At 45.2% G+C, this 19,323-nt stretch overlaps 1 long non-coding RNA gene across 1 annotated transcript in view; it reads right to left on the bottom strand.

Annotated features, from left to right (window-relative positions):
• The window catches only part of LOC101015838, an 18,408-nt gene extending 2,469 nt beyond the window's left edge, over window positions 1-15,939 (bottom strand). Inside the window, exons 1-2 of the long non-coding RNA XR_004180496.1 lie at window positions 14,996-15,939; window positions 11,821-11,856 (exon numbers count right to left, since the gene is read on the bottom strand). This is a non-coding gene — a long non-coding RNA (uncharacterized LOC101015838). The remainder of the gene's footprint in view (window positions 1-11,820; window positions 11,857-14,995) is intronic.
• Between the last annotated feature and the right edge of the window lie 3,384 nt (window positions 15,940-19,323).

The raw sequence follows: 19,323 nt of genomic DNA on the forward strand, positions 1-19,323 counted from the left end.
ATATTGATCAAGTCCACCAGAAAATATTCCCCTAAAAAAAAATTTATCTTTAAATACCCAAAGTACACAACTATTCTCAGCATGAGAAACATGAGCATTATAAAGACACAGGACAGGCCAGGCACAGTGGCTCACGCCTATAATCCCGGCACTTTGGAAGGCTAAGGCAGGTGGATCACCTGAGGTTAGGAGTTTGAGACTAGTCCGACCAACATGGTGAAACCCTGCCTCTACTAAAAATACAAAATTAGCCAGGCATGGTGGCTCATGCCTGTTATCCTAGTTTCTTGGGAGGCTTAGACAGCAGAACCACTTGAACCCAGGAGGCGGAGGTTGCAGTGAGCTCATGCCGTTGCACTCCAGTCTAGGCAACGAGTGAAACTCCGTCTCAAAAAAAAAGAAAAAAGAAAATATTAAAAACAATTGCAACAACAGCAAAAATTGACAAACGAGACCTAACTAAACCAAAGAGCTTCTTCACATCAAAGGAAACTATCAACAGAGTAAACAACCTACAGAATAGAATAATGTATTTGCAAACTATGCTGCTGACAAACATCTAATATCCGCAATCCATAAAATACTTAAACAAATTTACAAGGAAAAACAAACAACCTTATTAAAAAGGAAGCAAAGATGATGAACAGATGCCTTTCAAAAGAAAATATACAGGTGGCTAACAAGCATATAAAAAAAATACTCATCATTAATCATTAGAGAAATGCAAACAAAATACACAATGAGATACCATCTCACATAAGCCAGAATGGCTATTATTAAAACATCAAAAAAGTACAGATGCAGGGCTGGGCGCGGTGGCTTTTGCCTGTAATCCTAGCACTTTGGGAGGCTGAGGTGGGTGGATCACTTGAGGGCAGGAGTTCGAGACCAGCCTGGTCAACATGGTAAAACCCCATCTCTACTAAAAATAGAAAATATTAGCTGTGCATGGTGGCAAATGCCTATAATCCCAGCTATTCAGGAGGCTGAGACATGAGAATCGCTTGAACCCGGGAAGCAGGAGGTGGAGGTTGCAAATGAGCCGAGATTGCGAGATTGTGCCACTGTACTCCAGCACGGGCAACAGAGCGAGACTCTGTCTCAAAAAAAAAAAAACAACAAAAAAAACCACCAGATCCTGGCAAGGTGGTGGGAGTGTAAATTAGTTCAACCATTGTGAAAAGCAGTTTGGTGATTCCTCAGAGAACTAAAAACAGAATTAGCATTTGACCCAGCAACCTCATAATTCGGTGTATGCCTCAAGAAATACAAGTTATTCTGCCATAAAAACACATGCACACTCATGATCACTGCAGAACTATTCACAATAGCAAAGACATGAAATCAACCTAAATCCTATCAATGGTAAACTGGATAAAGAAAATATAGGCTGGGCGCGGTGGCTCAAGCCTGTAATCCCAGCACTTTGGGAGGCCGAGATGGGCGGATCACGAGGTCAGGAGTTCTAGACCATCCTGGCTAACACGGTGAAACACTGTCTCTACTAAAAAATACAAAAAACTAGCCGGGTGAGGTGGCGGGTGCCTGTAGTCCCGGCTACTCGGGAGGCTGAGGCAGGAGAATGGCGTAAAAACCCGGGAGGCAGAGCTTGCAGTGAGCTGAGATCCGGCCACTGCACTCCAGCCTGGGCGACACAGCGAGACTCCGTCTCAAAAAAAAAAAAAAAAAGAAAAGAAAAAGAAAATATAATACAGAGAAGGGCAGTGGCTCATGCCTGTAATCGCAGCAATTTAAGAGGCCAAGCAATTTAAGAGGCTCAAGACTGCCTGAGTTCAAGAGTTTGTGAACAGCCAAGGAAACATGGAGAAATCCCATTTCTACAAAGTATACTAAAGGAAAATCAGCTGGGTGTGGTGGTGTGCACCTGTAGTCCCAGCTACATAAGGGGCTGAGGTAGGAGGATTGCCTGGACCCAGGATGTTGAGGCTGAAGTCAGCCAAGATCACGCCACTACCCTCCAGCCTACCTGACAGAGTAAGACCCTGCCTCCCCTTAAAATAAAATGAGAAGGCCGGGCGTGGTGGCCCATGCCTGTAATCCCAGCACTTTGGGAGGCCAAGGAGGGCAGACCACCTAAGGTCAGGAATTTGAGACCAGCCTGGCCCACAGGGAGAAACCCCATCTCTATTAAAAGTACAAAATTAGCTGGGCATAGTGGTGCACGTCTGTAAGGCCAGCTACTCAGGAGGCTGAGGCAAGAGAATCACTTCAACCCAGGAGGCAGAGGTTGCAGTGAGCAGAGATCACGCCATTGACTCCAGCCTGGGCAACAAGAGCGAAACACCATCTGAAATAATAATAAAATAAGAAGAAAATAAAATAGAATATTTATATAAAAAGAAAAATATAGCATATAAATATCATGGAATACTGTATGGCCATAAAAAAAGAACAAGATGTTTTTTGCAGCAACATGGATGGAACTGTAGTCCATTATCCTTAGAAAACTAATGCTGAAAGAGAAAAGCAAACGCATGTTCTTTTTCTCTTTTTTTTTTTTTTTTCTTGAGACAGAGTCTAGCTCTGTCGCCCGGGCTGGAGTGCAGTGGCTTGATTTCGGCTTATCACAACCTCCGCCTCCCGGGTTCAAGTGATTCTCCTGCCTCAGCCTCCTGAGTTGGGATTACAGGCGTGTGCCACCACGCCCCGCTAATTTTTGTATTTTTAGTAGAGATGGGGTTTCACCATGCTGGTCAGGCTGGTCTCAAACTCCTGACCTCGTGATCCACTCGACTCAGCCTTCCAAAGTGCTGGGATTACAAGCGTGAGCCACTGTGCCCAGCTGAATGTTCTCATTTCTAAGTAAGAGCTAAATAATAAGAACACATGGACACAAACAGGAAAACAACAGACACTGAAGCTTACTTGAGGGTGGAGGGTGAGAGAGCAAAGATTAAAAAAAAAAAGTTTGGTGTTACACTTAGTACCTCTGTGACAAAATAATGTGCATCGAAGTTCCATGACACAACTTTACCTATACAGTAAACCTGCACGTGTACCCCTAAAACAAAAATGACAGTTAAAAGAAAGAAACTCAGTGGGTGGGGAAGAGTGCAATGTAGGCAGGTCTGGCTTGTGCTACTTATTTCTGGGTCCACACAGCAGGTGAGATTATGAACAGGTGGCCCGGAACCCCAAGTTGGTGGAGAAAACAGGTTGCTGCTACAGATTCAGCGTCTGGGGGTAGGGATATGCCAAAAGATTTGTAGACAATTTTATGGGATTTTGGCAAAAAACACTAGGATCAAAAATGCCATGGTTAAGTTTTTGAGGGTGGTGCCTAGTCCTGGGAGTGGTGTGCAGTGTCTAGCGGGCATGATTGTGAGTGGGTGGGAATCCTGTGGTGGCAGCTGTGGAAAAATGGGATCATCAGAGCTCCTATTTTTTTTTTTTTTTTTTGAGATGAAGTCTCGCTCTGTTGCCCAGGCTGGAGAGCAGTGGCTCGATTTCAGCTCACTGCAAGCTCCGCCTCCCGGGTTCACGCCATTCTCCTGCCTCAGCCTCCCGAGTAGCTGGAACTACAGGCACCTGCCACCTCGCCCAGCTAATTTTTTGTATTTTTAGTAGAGACGGGGTTTCACCATGGTCTCCTCTCCTGACCTCATGATCTGCCCGCCTCAGCCTCCCAAAGTGCTGGGATTACAGGTGTGAGCCACTGCGCCCGGCCAGAGTTCCTATTCTCCCAGTTTTCAGTCCTCTCTCACCCTAAGAGGAGATCTGGAATCACAGAACAACGAGCAGTGTGACAACCTGTGTACAGTTTATTTAACTTAAAATAAAATAAGTTAATAATCTGAATTGGGGAGGAAAAGTTAGCATTTGGACTTGTCAGAAGGAGATGGAAATTTGGTATTTTACTTTAAGCCACAGTTAGGCTGGAGAAAAGGAGGACTGGCGGTACATTTGAGACCCTGCTCGAAAAAACATATAAAAAATGCAGGGCATAGCCAGACGCAGAGGCTCACGCCTGTATTCCCAGCACTATTGGGAGGCCGAGGCAGGTGGATCGCGAGGTCAGGAGTTCAAAACCATCCTGGCCAACACAGTGAACTTCCCTCTCTACTAAAAATACAAAAAAATTAGCTGGGCGTGGTGGCGGGCACCTGTAATCCCAGCTATTCGGGAGGCTGAAGCAAGGGAATCGCTTCAACCCGGGAGACGGAGGTTGCAGTATGCAGAGATTACACAACTGCACTTCAGTCTGGGCAACAATAATGAAACTCCATCTCAAAAAAAAAAAGGAAAAGAAAAACTATGCAGGGCATAATCGGTCCTCTGTGGAGTGTGAAAACAGTTAAGTGACAGGAGGCTTACGCCTGTAATCCCAGCACTTTGGGAAGCCAAGGCGGGCGGATCACGAGGTCAGGAGTTCGAGACCACCCTAGCCAGCATGGTGAAACCCCATCTCTATTAAAAATACAAAAATTAGTCGGGCATGATGGCGGGAGCCTGTAATCCCAGCTACTCGGGAGGCTGAAGCAGAAGAATAGTTTGAATCAGGAAGGCGGGGGTTGCAGTGAGCCGAAATCGTGCGCCACTGCACTCCAGTCTGGGCAAAAGAGTGAAACTCCATCTCAAAAAGAAAATAGTCAAGTGACATGGAATCAGGCTGACGTGGAAATCTACTCTCTGGAGTCCTACTTAAAAAAAAAAAAAAAACTAACTCAAATGCATTTATTTATTTTTTAATTACTACATTAAAGGAAACGAAATTCAGTCTTAACCAAATATAAACAGCCAATTAAGCTCTGATTACAAACCAGGAAATTTGTACGCTCAAGGTGGAAATTAGGAAACTATGTCACTGTGCCTGATTACTGAATTTGGGTTTTTTCATGATGCACCTTATAAAAGTCTTTTGTTCAAGCCCCTCTAATGGACCACAAACTACAACCCATAGGGGTGCTCTATAATTTTTGAACAACTCTAATTAAATTCTTTAATATTTTTGCGGTGACTCCCATAAATTTTTAAAAGAAGAAAGGGGGACTTAGGAACTCCCGTGGTCCCTGCACAATCTGGGAGAGACGCGGCGCTGCGATGCAGAGCTGCCCAGGGAGGGCTCCAGGCCAGGGCACAGTCACTGCGCAGCGAAGAGACAGGACTGCCGGGGAGCCTGGCTGTCAGCGCAGCCGCCATCTTATGGCTGAAGGGGACTGAGACAGAGCGGGGCTAGGAGAACTCGGGGCGCAGAGGGGCTGACTGCGGGGAGGCCTGAGTCCCGCCACAGCCACTTCCCACCACTTCCAACCAGCCCTTCCCCTCTCTCGGGATGTGGGAACCGGCGCTCTCACCATTTCTAGGCTTCCAGGGAGTCCTGGCGTCTTAGCTGTGGATCTCCCAATACCTGTACCTCAGGAAGCCACGGAGTCCAGGAGCTCCAGCTGCTGCGAAACACAAAGGCCGCGCCAAATCCCGGAAGCCGCGCTGTCCGCTTCAGCTGGGGTCTGATTGGACGATTCTTAGCCAAGCATCCCTGATTGGATGTCGTTTAAGGCCCCGCCCATTCAGCCCCGGAGTCACGGAAGACGTGCTCAGACGCGCAGCTCAATGAAGAAAGAGTGATAGCCCAGTCTGCACCCTTTTCAGGCAGGACTTCCTCCATGAGATGAGCCAGGCCCACCCCAGAGGGGATTTGCCATTAGCTTTGTGTATAAGGTCATATAGATTTATAAATAATGTACTTACTATATGGCTATTCACAAAGGAAAAGAATAGAATAACAATTATATTTAAATTTCGGCTTTTATGACTGTCAGGCCTCTGAGCCCAAGCCAAGCCATCGCATCCCCTGTGACTTGCACTATACGCCCAGATGGCCTGAAGTAACTGAGGAATCACAAAAGAAGTGCAAATGCCCTGCCTCGCCTTAACTGATGACATTCTCCCACAAAAGAAGTGAAAATGGTCGGTCCTTGGCTTAAGCGATGATATTATCTTGTGAAATTCATTTTCCTGGCTCATCCTGGCTCAAAAAGCTCCCCCACTGAGCATCTTGTGACCCCACTCTTGCCCGCCAGAGAACAACCCCCCTTTGACTGTAATTTTCCTTTACCTACCCAAACCCTATAAAACGGCCCCACCCTTAATCTCCTTTAGCTGACTCTCTTTTCGGACTCAGCCCGCCTGCACCCAGGTGAAATAAACAGCCATGTTGCTCACACAAAGCCTGTTTGGTGGTCTCTTCACACGGACGCACATGACAATGACTCTCCTGGCTTCAGTTCTTTAAGGAGGCAGCCTAAGTTTTTTTTTAAAAAGGCAGTCCTCTGAAATAAAATGTGAGCCACATATGAATTTTAATTTTTTTTTTCTTTTTTTTCTTTTTTTTTGATACGGAGTCTCTCTTGCCCAGGCTGGAGTGCATTTGAACAGTCTCGGCTCGCTGCAACCTCCGCCTCCCAGGCTCAAGTGATTCTCCTGCCTCAGCCTCCTGAGTAGCTTAGATTACAGGCACCCGCCACCACGCCCAGCTAATTTTATATACTTTATTAGAGACAGGGCTTCACCACGTTGGCAACACGGGTCTTGAACTCCTGACCTCAGGTGATCAGCTGGCTTCAGCCTCCCAAAATACTAGGATTACAGGCCTGAGGCACTGCTCCCGGCAATGGCCAAACTTTAAAAATAAAAAAGTAGTATTCAAGACCATTTCAGCCCTTCCCCAAACTAGCACACTGTCAGTTCACAGGTTTCTACTGCCCTGAGCAAACAAGGCCAGCCAGATTTAGGCTTTGTAAAACAGATTCTGTATCTCAATGGGAGCAGCTGTAAAAGCACCTGGCAATGGGCATGGATATAGGAGGGATGAAAAATTGCTGTGGCCAGGCACCGTGGCTCACGACTGTAATCCCAGCACTCCAGGAGGCCTAGGTGGGTGGATCACCTGAGGTCAAGACCAGCCTGGCCAAAATGGCAAAACCCCGTCTCTACAAAAAATACAAAAATTTACTGGACATGGTGGTGCACACCTGTAATCTCAGCTACTCAGGAAGCTGAGACAGGAGAATTGCTCCAACCCCAGAGGCAGAGGTTGCAGTGAGCCAAGATCACGCCACTGCACTGCAGCCTAGGTGACAGAATGAAACTCCATCTCAAAAAAAAAAAAAAAAGAAACAAGAGAAAAAGAAAAATTGCTACAATTTTTGCAATCACTATTATTCTGCCTTTTTTGCATATGTGGTTTATACAACTCTTTTACATCAAGAAACTTGTCCAAAGATCCACACCTACTAAGTGGCTGGGCTGAAACTCAGAATAAACTGAATTTGTTGATCTATGCTCCTCCATAGATCAAACTATTGGCTTCTGCAGACCCATGAAATACTGGATAATTATACTTTTACAATAGAAGCTGGACTTTTTTTTTTTTTTTAGATTTGTTCCCATGTAGTACTTTTTATTATTGGGAATAATCTTGTTAAGAAATTGCAGAAGCACAAGGTGCCTCACAATTGTAATCCTAGCACTTTGGGAGGCTGAGTTGAAAGAATCACTTGGATTCAGGAGTTCAAGTACTGCCTGGGCAACATAGTAAGATCCTGTGTCTATGAAAACAATTTTAAAAAATTAGCCAGGCATGATGTTGCATACCTGTAGTTGCAGCTGAACTAGGACTGTGTGAACCAAGACAATTAAGGCTGCAATGAGCGATAAGTGGTTACACCACCTACCACACTCTAGCCAGGATAAAAGAGTGAGACACTGTCTCAAAAAATTGCAGGAGCATTTTGAACAGACATAGAATAATTAGAAAGAATAGCTGAGAGATGAGCTTAGAAAGTCAAAGTCCAAGAACGTTATTTATTTTTCATCATAGAAATAATTTCAAAACGTGTAAAAGAAAAACAAAAACTTTAGAGAAATTAAATTTAACAGAGTTAAATTGAGCAAAAAATGATTTGCAAATCAGATACCCGGTGGATCCAGGGTAGGCTCAGAGATACTGCAGCATAGCCACATGGTGGAAAAAGCAAAGCGACATACAGAAAATGCAAGGAAGGTACAGAAAGGGCCAGATTGATTACAGCTTAGAATTTGCCTGATTTGAACATGATTCGAACAGTTGACATTCTAATATTGTGGCTGGTACAAGAATGGGTACAGTCTATTTATATATCAAGTTAGGTTTCAGTTTAGTGTGTTAAAAAAAACCTATTGAAAAAAATTAAACGTGAAAGTGGCAGCATTAGAATATAATTAACAATTTTTCTCTTTTGGTCATCTCAATTTTGAGAGATATATCAGAACTTTAGATATTGATATTGCTCTGTTGCCATAAAAATGTACTTACTGGCCAAGTGTGGTGGCTCACGCCTGTAATCCCAGCACTTTGCAAGGCCCAGACGGACAGATCACCTTAGATCAGGAGTTCACGACCAGCCTGGCCAACATAGTAAAACCCTGTCTCTACAAAAATACAAAAATTAGCCGGGCATGATGGCAGGTGCCTGTAATCCCAGCTACTTCGGAGGCTGAGGGAGGAGAATCACTTGAAGCCAGGAGGCAGATGTTGTAGTGCATGGAAATCTCACCACTGCACTCCAGCGTGGACCACAGAACAAGACTGCATCTTAAAAAAAAAAAAAAAAAAAAAATAGAATACTTATTTAGTGTCAAATCCTAGTGTAAAATGGCAGAACTGTGTGTGTGTGTGGTTTTTTTTTTTGAAAGTGGAAACATGGGCTTCCGGTTATTTTATTATCTTTGTGTATTTATTTATTTATTTATTTATTATTGAGATGAAGTTTCACTCTGTCACCTAGGTTGGAGTGCAATGGCACAATCTCAACTCACTGCAACCTCCACCTCCCGGGTTCAAATGATTCTCCTGCCTCAGTCTCCCAAGTAGCTGTGATTACAGGAGCCTGCCACCACGCTCGGCTAATTTTTGTATTTTTAGTAGAGACGGAGTTTCACCATGTTGGCCAGACTGGTCTCGAACTCCTGACCTCAGATGATCCGCCCACCTCAGCCTCCCAAAGTGCTAGTATTATAGGTGTGAGCCACCGTGTCTGGCCTATTATTTATTTTTTAAAGGGTTCGAAGGGGCTTCCTTGTGTTGAAATCTGCTGTTTCCGAAAAAAAATATAAACCTGGCCTGTTTTAGGATCTACCTATTTTCTTAAAATTTCAGTTTGATTATGTCACATTTAGCACAGGTGACTCATTTTGGTTTGTTGGTCTGTTTGGAACTAGTATACAAGCTCAGTTTAGAATGATGGCCTCCAGTAACTTTTGTTTTGTTTTTTTGAGGAGTCTCACTCTGTTGCCAGGCTGGAGTGGAGTAGCGCAATCTCAGCTCACTGCAACCACCGCCTCCTGGGTTCAAGCGATTCTCGTGCCTCAGCCCCCCGAGTAGCTGGGATTACAGGCACGCGCCACCACACCCAGATAATTTTTGTATTTTTAGTAGAGATGGGTTTTCACCCTATTGGCCATGATGCTCTCCATCTCCTGACCTCGTGATCTGCCCACCTCGGCGTCCCAAAGTGCTGGGATTACAGGGGTGAGCCACCGCACCCTGCCAACTTTGTTTTTTAAAACCCTCCCTTTTTGATAAATTTCTTACGTAGGTCAGAGTGTGACCAAAACTCAGGGCCTTAGTGCCACTCTCAATTTCCATTATTTAGGGTTTTTGTCCTTACAATGTTATTCACAGGTTATGGTGTCTTCATAGTCACGTATATCTTTGAGTTCTGTCAGTCCAGTCAACGACAGACTATTTGACATTCTAGAGATGACTGCATGTAAACATTTATAATTTTTGAGAGAATACAGTGCAGTAGGGATACTACAATTTTTTTTTTTTTTTTTTAGACAGAGTTTCACTCTTGTTGCCCAGGCTGCAGTCAAATAGCACAATCTCGGCTCACTGCAACCTACACCTCCCGGGTTCAAGTGATTCTCTTGCCTCAGCCTCCTGAGTAGCTGAGATTACAGGCATGCACCACCATGCCCAGCTAATTTTTTTGTATTTTTAGTAGAGACAGGGTTTCTCCACGTTGGTCACGCTGGTCTCAAACTCCCAACCTCAGGTGATCCACCCACCTCAGCCTCCCAAAGTGCTCGGATTACAGGTATGAGCCACCACGCCCAGCCTGGGAGACTACTATTTTGACTAGCAGGAGGATAATGCCAAAAGTTGAAACAGGCCGGGCGCGGTGGCTCACAACTGTAATCCTAACAGTTTGGGAGGCCAAGGTGGGCAGATTACCTGAGGTCAGGAGTTCAAGACCAGCCTGGCCAACATGGTGAAATTCTGTCTCTACTAAAAATACTAAAAATTAGCCAGGTGCAGTAGTGCGTACCTATAATCCCAGCCACTCTGGAGGCTGAGGCAGGAGAATCACTTGAACCCGGGAGGTGGAGGTTGTGGTGAGCCAAGATCATGCCACTGCACTCCAGCCTGGACTACAGAGTAAGACTTTGTCTCAAACAAACAAACAAAACAAAACAAAACCAAAAATAAAACAGTTGAAACCATGCTTCTTAGCCAAGATCCCCATGAACAACCAACTGAAATCCAATAGATTAAATAATGAGCTAGATAAATGATCTACTCATTTCAACCAAGCAGCCTGTTCATTAATCCCCTACAACTGCATCTCTGTAATACACGATGTATTCTACCTTGTGCAACTACAAGTATTAGCAACTGTACAGGTAGTTCTCTGTTTATCCAGTAAGTAATCAAAAGAAATTTTATTATTTAGCAGAACTTTAATTAGAACATTTAATGCCTATTGTGTAACCGTAGCCTTTACATTAGAATCTGCTATAGAGCCCTATTTTGGGGGATAAATTTCTGACCATTGCTTCATTTATGCTTAGCCATGGAAAAAATGATCTAACAGATGATGCCCATTCAGAAGAGTAATGGCCTGCTGGCAACGCTCTTTAACCTATTCTGAAGAAGTTATTTTTAACTTATGAAGTAGGTTAAAAGCAGTGGATCGATATTGTGTTTCTGATGTTATGAGGCAACAAATGTTTCATTAAAACTTCTCACCCACATTAGCCTTCATCTTTTACCTATCAAGGTGAAAGTTTCGTTATATATAATGTTGGCAGCAAAATTCTCTACATATAAGTGTACCCCATGAGTGCATACAAGAGATTCCTTTTTTATTTCTGTTGTTCGTAGAGCCATTAGAAAACTGTGAATGAATTCTTATTGGCTGGATCCAGGCATGACAGTTCTCACCATTCCTGTGAGCTGAGTTCATACATGAGTCTGAATTTGACTGGTGGCTGTATCCACATATGATAGTCACAATTCCAGCTGTGAACTGTGTTCATGAGTCAGATTCAGGATCTTACCAGCGGGCTGTGTCCATGTGAGAGAGTGACAGTTATAACTGTTGCCTGGGTGTGCATAGGAGAGTCACAATCTCACCTCTGTACTGAGCCCTGTTACAATACTCTCTGTACACTCAAGTGCTTTATGCAATATGAGTAAGCGATGTAATCCTTTTTGATATTCATACAATTAGGAAACCCAGGACATTACTGGTGGCCCTAATGTTGGCTATGAAAGTTGCAATCTCTCCTATTAGCTGAGTCCAGGTATAAGAGTCCTCCTCATCCCTGTTAGCTGGGCATACGTATATGTCACAATTCCACCTGGGAGCAGAGACCAGGCTAGAGCATCACATCCCCTGGGCACTGGACCAGAAATATTTCACAGTTCCCCTATAGGCAGGACCCAGGCAAGACAGTCACATCACCTAAATGCTGGGCCTAGTGAAATGTCACAATGTCCCCTGTGGGCAAGGCACAAAAAAAGAGTCACATTACCTGGGTGCTCAGCCAAGTGATGTGGTCCAGGCTTTCCTGTGGGCAAAGCACAGGCAGAAGAAGAGAGTCACATCATCTAGATGATGAACCCAGAGGTATGTCGAAAAGTCCCCTGTGAGCAAGGCTAAGGCAGGAGAGTCACATCACCTAGGTGCTAGACTCAGCAATATGTCATAATTTGCTCTATAAGCAGGACCTGGGCAGGAGAGGAGAGTCACATTATCTAGGTGCTGGGTCTAGTTATATGTCACAATACCATCCTGTGAACACTGCCCATGCAGTAAAATCACATTATCATAATGTTGGGCACCGCAATATGTCACCATGCCCCCTGTATGCAGTAGCCAAACAGGAGAGGATATTCACTTCACCTGGGTGCTGGGCCCACTGATACATCACAATCCTTAAGGTGGACAGGGGCCAGACATGGTAGGAGAGTCATATCACCTGGTAATGGGCCCAGTGATATGCCACAATGCTCCCAGTGTGTAGCAACCAGGCAGGAGAAAAGATTCACACGACTAATGTGTGTGGGCCCAGCAATATGTCAAAATCTCCTTTGAGGGCAGCACCCAGGAAGGAGAGTTACATCACATAGATTCTTGACTCAATTCATGTCACAACACCATCTAAGGGCTTGGCCTACACAGACAAGTGGAATTACTCAAATGCTAGGCAAATGGGTATGTAAAAATCACATATGCAAGAAGGTCCTGTGGTTAGATTTACAATTCTGCACACGTCCCAGCTTTAGGCATGAGAGTCAACATCTCCTGTGAGTTATGTGCAAGTACATGACTCACGATTCCAATGATATATTGGATCCGTGCGTGAGAGTCCCAATCCCACCCAAGGACTGTGCCCTGGTATGAAAGTCACAGGCTCACGGGCATGTTGAATTCTTTCCCAAGAGTCACCACCCTACCTGTGAGTGGGATCCATGTATGAGACTCACAATTTTAACTTTCAACTGCCTCTCAGTGTAAGACTCAGAACCTTAAGGTGAGCAGTGTCCATGTGGTGACAACTTTTACTTTTGGGTGGGTGTGCATGTAAGAATCACAATCTCACCTCCGTGATTGGTACTGTTATGACACTCCGTGTACCACTCAAAGGCTTTGTATAATATTCCTGAGAGTCACAATCTGCTCTGAGACTCTTGTGCTGGTGTGATCCATGATTGTACTGTTGCCCTAAGCACAGGTATTAGAGTCAACCTCTCTCGAATTTGCTGCATCCAGGTATTAGAGTCGTTATTGCACCTGTCAGCTGGGTTCAGAAGTGAGTCACCATCCTACCTGTGGCTAGATCCACATATACCAGTCACAATTCCAACTGTGAACTGCATTTACATGTGAGATATGGGATCTTAACTGTGGGCTAAAAACGTGTGTGTGGATAAAAATTCTAACTATTGGCTGGGTATGCATTTGAGAGTCAAAATTTCACCTGTGTGCTGGGCTTTGTTATGACACTCTTTGCAACAATTGAAAACTTTATACAATTTGCATGAGTATTGTAATTTTCTCTGACCTTCATACAAGTAACAGACGAAGACTTTACCTGTTGCCCTAAGTCTACCAGAGAGAATCAATATTTCTCCTGTTTTGTGGGTTGAGGTATGAGTGTCATCATTGCACCAGTGAGCAGGTGCCAGGTGTATGTCACAATCCCACCTGTAGGTAGGAACCAGGCAGAAGAGTCACATCACTTGGATGCTAGGACAGGAATATGTCAATCTGCACTATGAGTGGGATCAAGGAAAAAAGACAGTCACATCAACTGGGATCTGGGCCTAGTGATATGTCACAATCTTTCATGTCGGCAGTTCCCAAGCAGAAGAGGACAGTCACATTACTTAGAAGATGACTGTGTATGTAACAACACCCACTGTGGGCAATGCCAGGCAAAGAGAGGATTATGCATATTATTCTGGTTTCAGCAATATGTTGTAATTCAATGGTTAGCAGGGAGGCTTAGCAAAAAGTGAGTCATAAAATGTATGTGCTAGGTTAAACAATGGTTTTAAAATCCCTTCTGTTGGCAGGGGCCAGGCAGCAGAGAAGACTCAAATTACCTAGGTGCTGGGTCCAGCAACATGTTATGAGTTCTTCTGAGGGCGAGATCCAGGCATAAGCAAAGACTCATTTAACTTACGTAATTGGCCCAGAAATATGTCACAATGTTTTATGTGGGGAGAACTATGGCAGAAGCAGCACATCACCTAGGTGCTGGGCTCAGTGATATGACACAATCTTTCCTGTCGGTATTCAGAAATATGTCACAATTACTTCTAAGTGACAGGTTCAGGCAGATGAGAAGAGTCATGTTACCTAGCTGCTTGGCCTCAGTATATGTTGCAGTTCCATCTGTGGGCTGGGCTCAGGCAGGAAACTAAAATCACTCAGGGTATGGGCAAAAACATATGCCACAATCACACCTGTAGAAAGATTCAGGGATGAGATAAACAATCCCAAACACATCCAGCTCTAGGGATAATAGTCAAGATCTTGAGTGTTGGGTCTCAGTATGCCAGTCAGAATCTCAGTGATAGACTGGATTTGTGCATGAGAGCTTCAGTTCTTAGACTGTGTCCTGGTAGAAGAGTCACAGCCTCACAGGTGTGTTGAATCTTGGTCCAAGATTCACTATCTCATCTGTGGACCTGATCCTCATATGAGTCACAATTCTAACTTTCAGCTCCTTCGCGTTTGAGATTCAAAACCTCAACAGTGGGCTGTGGCTATTTAAGAGGGTGAAAATTCTTACTGTGAACTGGGCATGCATACCATAGTCACTATCTCACCTGTGCAGTGGGCCCTGTTACCACACTCTTTGTGTCATCCGAGGGCTTTAGATGGTATGCCTGAGAGCCACAACCCACTCTTGGATCTATGTGCTGGTATAAACTCATGATCTTACCCATTGTCCTAAGCCCAGGAATGAGAGCTAACATCTCTCTTATTGGCTAGATCCAGGTATGAGAGTTCTCACCGTGTCTGTGATCTGGCCACCTGTGGCCAGATCCAAATATAACAGTCACAATTTCGACTGGGGACTGCATCCACATGTGACACTTAGGACCAAACCAGAAGTCTTTGTCTATTTGTGAGAATGACAGTCCTCATTGCTCGCTGGGTATGCCTGTGAATGAAGATATACTTCTCAATCCCACCTGTGGATAGAGAGTGAGCAGGAGAGTCACATCACTTTGATGGTAGGTCAGGGATTTTTCACAATCTTCTCTGATGGCAGGAACCCGGGAGAAGAGTCACATCACTGGGTACTCGGCCAGGTATATTTTACGATCCTGTTCTGAAAGCAGGGCACAGGCAGCAGAGTCACAGCACCTGGGTGCTGGGTCTAGTGATATGTCACACTGGTCCCTGTGAGCAAGGCCCAGGAAAAGGAAACACATCATCCTGTTACTGGGTCAGTGTTATGTCACAATCTTCCCTGTGGGGAAGCTGAAGGCAGCAGGGGAGAGTCACATCTCCTGGATGATAAATGCAGAGATATGTCATGAGCCTCTTGAGAGTGGTAGGGCTAAAGTTCTGTTTACAGTACACAGGCCAGCACCTCCCATATTCTAGGTGTTTGGCCCAGTGATATGTCACAGTACTCAGAATACGTGGGGCCCATGCAAAAGACGAGAGTCACATTACCTAGGCATTAGGCCCAGTGATATGTCACCATCCCACATTTTGGCAGGGGTCTGGCAGGAAGAGAAAGGCAAATCACCTAAATCATGAATGTAAAAATATATCACAACATCCCTGTTGGGCAGGGCCCATGCAGCAGTCACTTCACCTAGGTATTGGACACTGTTATATGTCACAAACGTAATGCATGCAGTGTTACAGTAGGTAGCTAGTCAGGTATGAACAGGGCAAGTGAGGGCCCCCCACACACCAGGAGCGTCAGTCAATGATCAGGTGATGGTCAGGTGAGGCAGTTGTTAGCTGTCCCTCTAAAGTAATAATTGGTTACAGCACAGCTGGCGCTAGTGAAAGGCAGTCTCTTAATAGATAGAAAACAGCTGAAACTGGTGATCAGCTGCTTTCCAATAAGATCTCAGGAGGGGAAAAAAAAAAAAAAAGATCTCAGGAGGTGGGTGACTGGGGAGAAGTAATGCAAGACTCCAGAAGTATGCCGACATAAAAACCCCAGCTCCAAAGGTCAAACCGTGCACTTGCCTTTTAAGTCGTCCACTTGGTCCTCTTCCAAGTGTGCTTTTTTTCCTTTTGTTCCTGTTCTAATAAACTTTCACTCCTGCTCTATTACTTGCCTTGGTCTCTCATTCTGCCTTATGCCCCTCAGTTGAGTTCTTTTCTTCTGAGGAGGCAAGAATTGAGGTTGCTGCAGACCTGTACCCATACGGATTCACTGCCAGTAACAGGTAACAGGTAGGAGAGAAGAGTAACATCTCCTAGGTGCTTGATCCAAACATGTCACAATAGGCTCTTTGGGGAGGGCCCAGATGAAAAAGTCCCATTATCTAGGTGAAGTGTTTAGAGATATGTCACAATACCCCCTGTGGGCAGGACTCAGGAAGAAGAGAAGAGTCACATAACCTAGAAGCTGTGCCCAGCTATATGTCACAATCAGTCCAGTGGGAAGGGCCAAGGCATCAGATGAGAGTCACATCACGTAGGTGCTGGGTCAAGTGATATGTCCCAATCTCCTTTGTGGAAAGGACCCAGGAAGAAAAAGAGTCTCACATCATCCAGGGGGAGAGCCCAAAAATATGTAACAATGATTCTTGTGGGCAAGAATCAAGGCAGTAGAATGGAATCACCTGTGTGCTGGACCCATGGGTAAGTCATTCTTCCTTTTGTAGGCATGGCCTAGGCACACTTATATCAACTAGGTGCTGGGCCCACAGAAATGTTACATTCTCTCCTATGGGCAAGGAGCAGGCATAACAAGATAATCGCTTCAAATAGTTTTGAGCTTTCAGAGATATGTCAGGATGATCTCTGTGGTCAAGGACCATGCAGGAGACTCACATCATGTTGGTGGTGGGCCCAACAATATGTCACAATGTTTTCTGAGAAGACGGTCAAGGTCAAAGAGTAATGTCGCTTTGGTATTGGGCACAGCAATATGTCACTATCTCCCATGTGAGCAGAGACTAGGTAAGAGAAGAGAATCAGATCACCTTAGTTATGAGCACAGACATATTCACAAAGCCCCAAGTAGGTAGTGCCAAGGCAGGCAAATAATGTCCCATCACCTAGGCGCCAGATGCAGCAATATGCCACAATCCAATCTGTCAGCTAAGACCTCACAGGAGAGTAAATCACTCAGGTGCTTGGAGAGGCATATGTCACAATAATATCTGCAGGAAAATTCAGCAGTGTGATTAATAATTCCACACATGGCAAGGTGTGGTGGCTCACACCTATAATTCCAGCACTTTGGGAGGCTGAGGCAGGCAGATCACCTAAGGTCAGGAGTTCAAGACCAGCCTGGCCAATATGACGAAACCCTGTCTCCACTAAAAATACGAAAATTAGCTGGGCATTGTGGTTCATGCCTGTAATCCCAGTTACTCTGGACGCTGAGAAAGGAGAATTGCTTGAACCCAGGAGGTGGAGATTGCAGTGAACCAAGATCACGCCACCGCACTCCAACCTGGTCGACAGAGTAAGACTCCATCTCAAAAAAAAAAAAAAAAAAAGGAAAATAATAATAATTCCACACACGTCCCAGTTCTAGGTATGAGGGTCAACACCTCCTGAATGTTGAGTCTGAGTACACGAGTCACAATCTCAACAGTGGACTGCATCAGAGCCTCTATTCTTCCTGCAAACTTTGTCTTTTCAGTAAAGTCACAACCTTACAGGTTTGCTGAATCATGGTGTGAGGGTCAACAACCAACCTGTAAATCAGATCTATGTGTGCAAGTCAATTTTCCATCGTTTGACTGCCTTTGGGTGTGGGATTCGGAACCTCAACAGTGGGCTGTGTGATATCACCAGCTGAAGGGCTATTCATGCACAGAAAAGTTGTTATTTTATCATCATTGTTTCTATTGCTTTTACCTTGCTAAGAATATATGTGTAGCTTATAATATAATTGTGCTAGAAAACCATAAGGGTTTTGGTTAAATTACCTGTTGTTGTATGTTATGAAATAGACAAAAATTTGGCAAAAATAGATTAAAATCATACAAACTTGGTGTCAAGTTTCTCTTGGGCAAGCTTAGGAAAGACACACCTGGAAACACCCCAGTAAAAGGCTAATCAGAATCTCAGAAAAATTGCAACCATTAGTCCTTTATCTACCTATGACCTGGAAGCTCCCGCCCCGCTTAGAGTTCTCCCACCTTCTTGGACAATGTACATCTTCCATATATTGACTGATGTTTCCTGTCTCCTAAAATGTATAAAATCAGGGCCGGGCACGGCGGCTCACGCCTGTAATCCCAGCACTTTGGGAGGCCGAGGCGGGTGGATCACGAGGTCAGGAGATGGAGACTATCCCGGCTAACACGGTGAAACCCCGTCTTTACTAAAAACACAAAAAGTTAGCTGGGCGTGGTGGCGGGCGCCTGTAGTCCCAGCTAATCGGGAGGCTGAGGCAGGAGAATTGCTTGAACCCGGGAGGCAGAAGTTGCAGTGACCAGAGATCGCACCACTGCACCTCAGCCTGGGCAACGACGGCGAAACTCCGTCTCAAAAAAAAAAAAAAAAAAAAAAAAGTATAAAATCAAGCTGTGCCCCAATCACCTTGGGCACGCGTTGTCGCGACCTCCTGAGGCTGTGTCACAGGTATGTCCTTAATCTTGGCAAAATAAATTTTCTAAATTGAGACCTGTCTCAGATACTTTGGAGTTCACTTTACTAATTTTAGGTAGAATTTAAAATTCTTCTTAAAATAGAAACAAACAAAAGGACCAGTCAAACTAAGAAAAACTTTAAAAAGTGTACTCAAATTCACTGACGCAATTATGGGGACATCTGAATAATGAGATTCTATCCGTTTTAAGTAAATAAGAAGAAAATAGATAATTACAAAGGAGTCTTTACCTTTGGGAAAACAGAAAGCCACTTTTGACCAATTGTTTCTACAGATACACACCCAGGTTCCCAACTACCCGCCAGGAGGGCCAGTCCTGGTTCCTAGAGGGCGGGGTTCCTGGGTCCGGGTTTAGGGTTTGGGCTCAGGCCCGGCTCGGTGGCGCTGGGCTGCGCCCGCCCTTCAGGAGGCCCTAATCCGAGGGACCCAGCGGGTGCGGGGCGGGCGGGCAGCGAGCCACGAAGGGTGCGGGCTGGACGGACGGGGCTGGGGTGTCGGGGGCTCGAATTAGGAGCCATCCCTGCAGTGGGGCTGGCTGGGGCCGGCTTCCCGCTCTGGGAAATTTGCCCCTGCTGTCCCTGCCAGTGGCAGTCGTGGGCGGCCTCGCCTTGGAGCCCGGGCCACGGAGCCGCGGGGGGCGTGAGAGCGGCGAGTGGGGAGGAACCAGCTGGCGGAGGAGGGGCGGCCCTGCAGGCGACG

The sequence above is a fragment of the Papio anubis genome, chromosome 20 (assembly GCF_008728515.1).
Source record: "Papio anubis isolate 15944 chromosome 20, Panubis1.0, whole genome shotgun sequence".
NCBI lineage: Eukaryota > Metazoa > Chordata > Mammalia > Primates > Cercopithecidae > Papio > Papio anubis.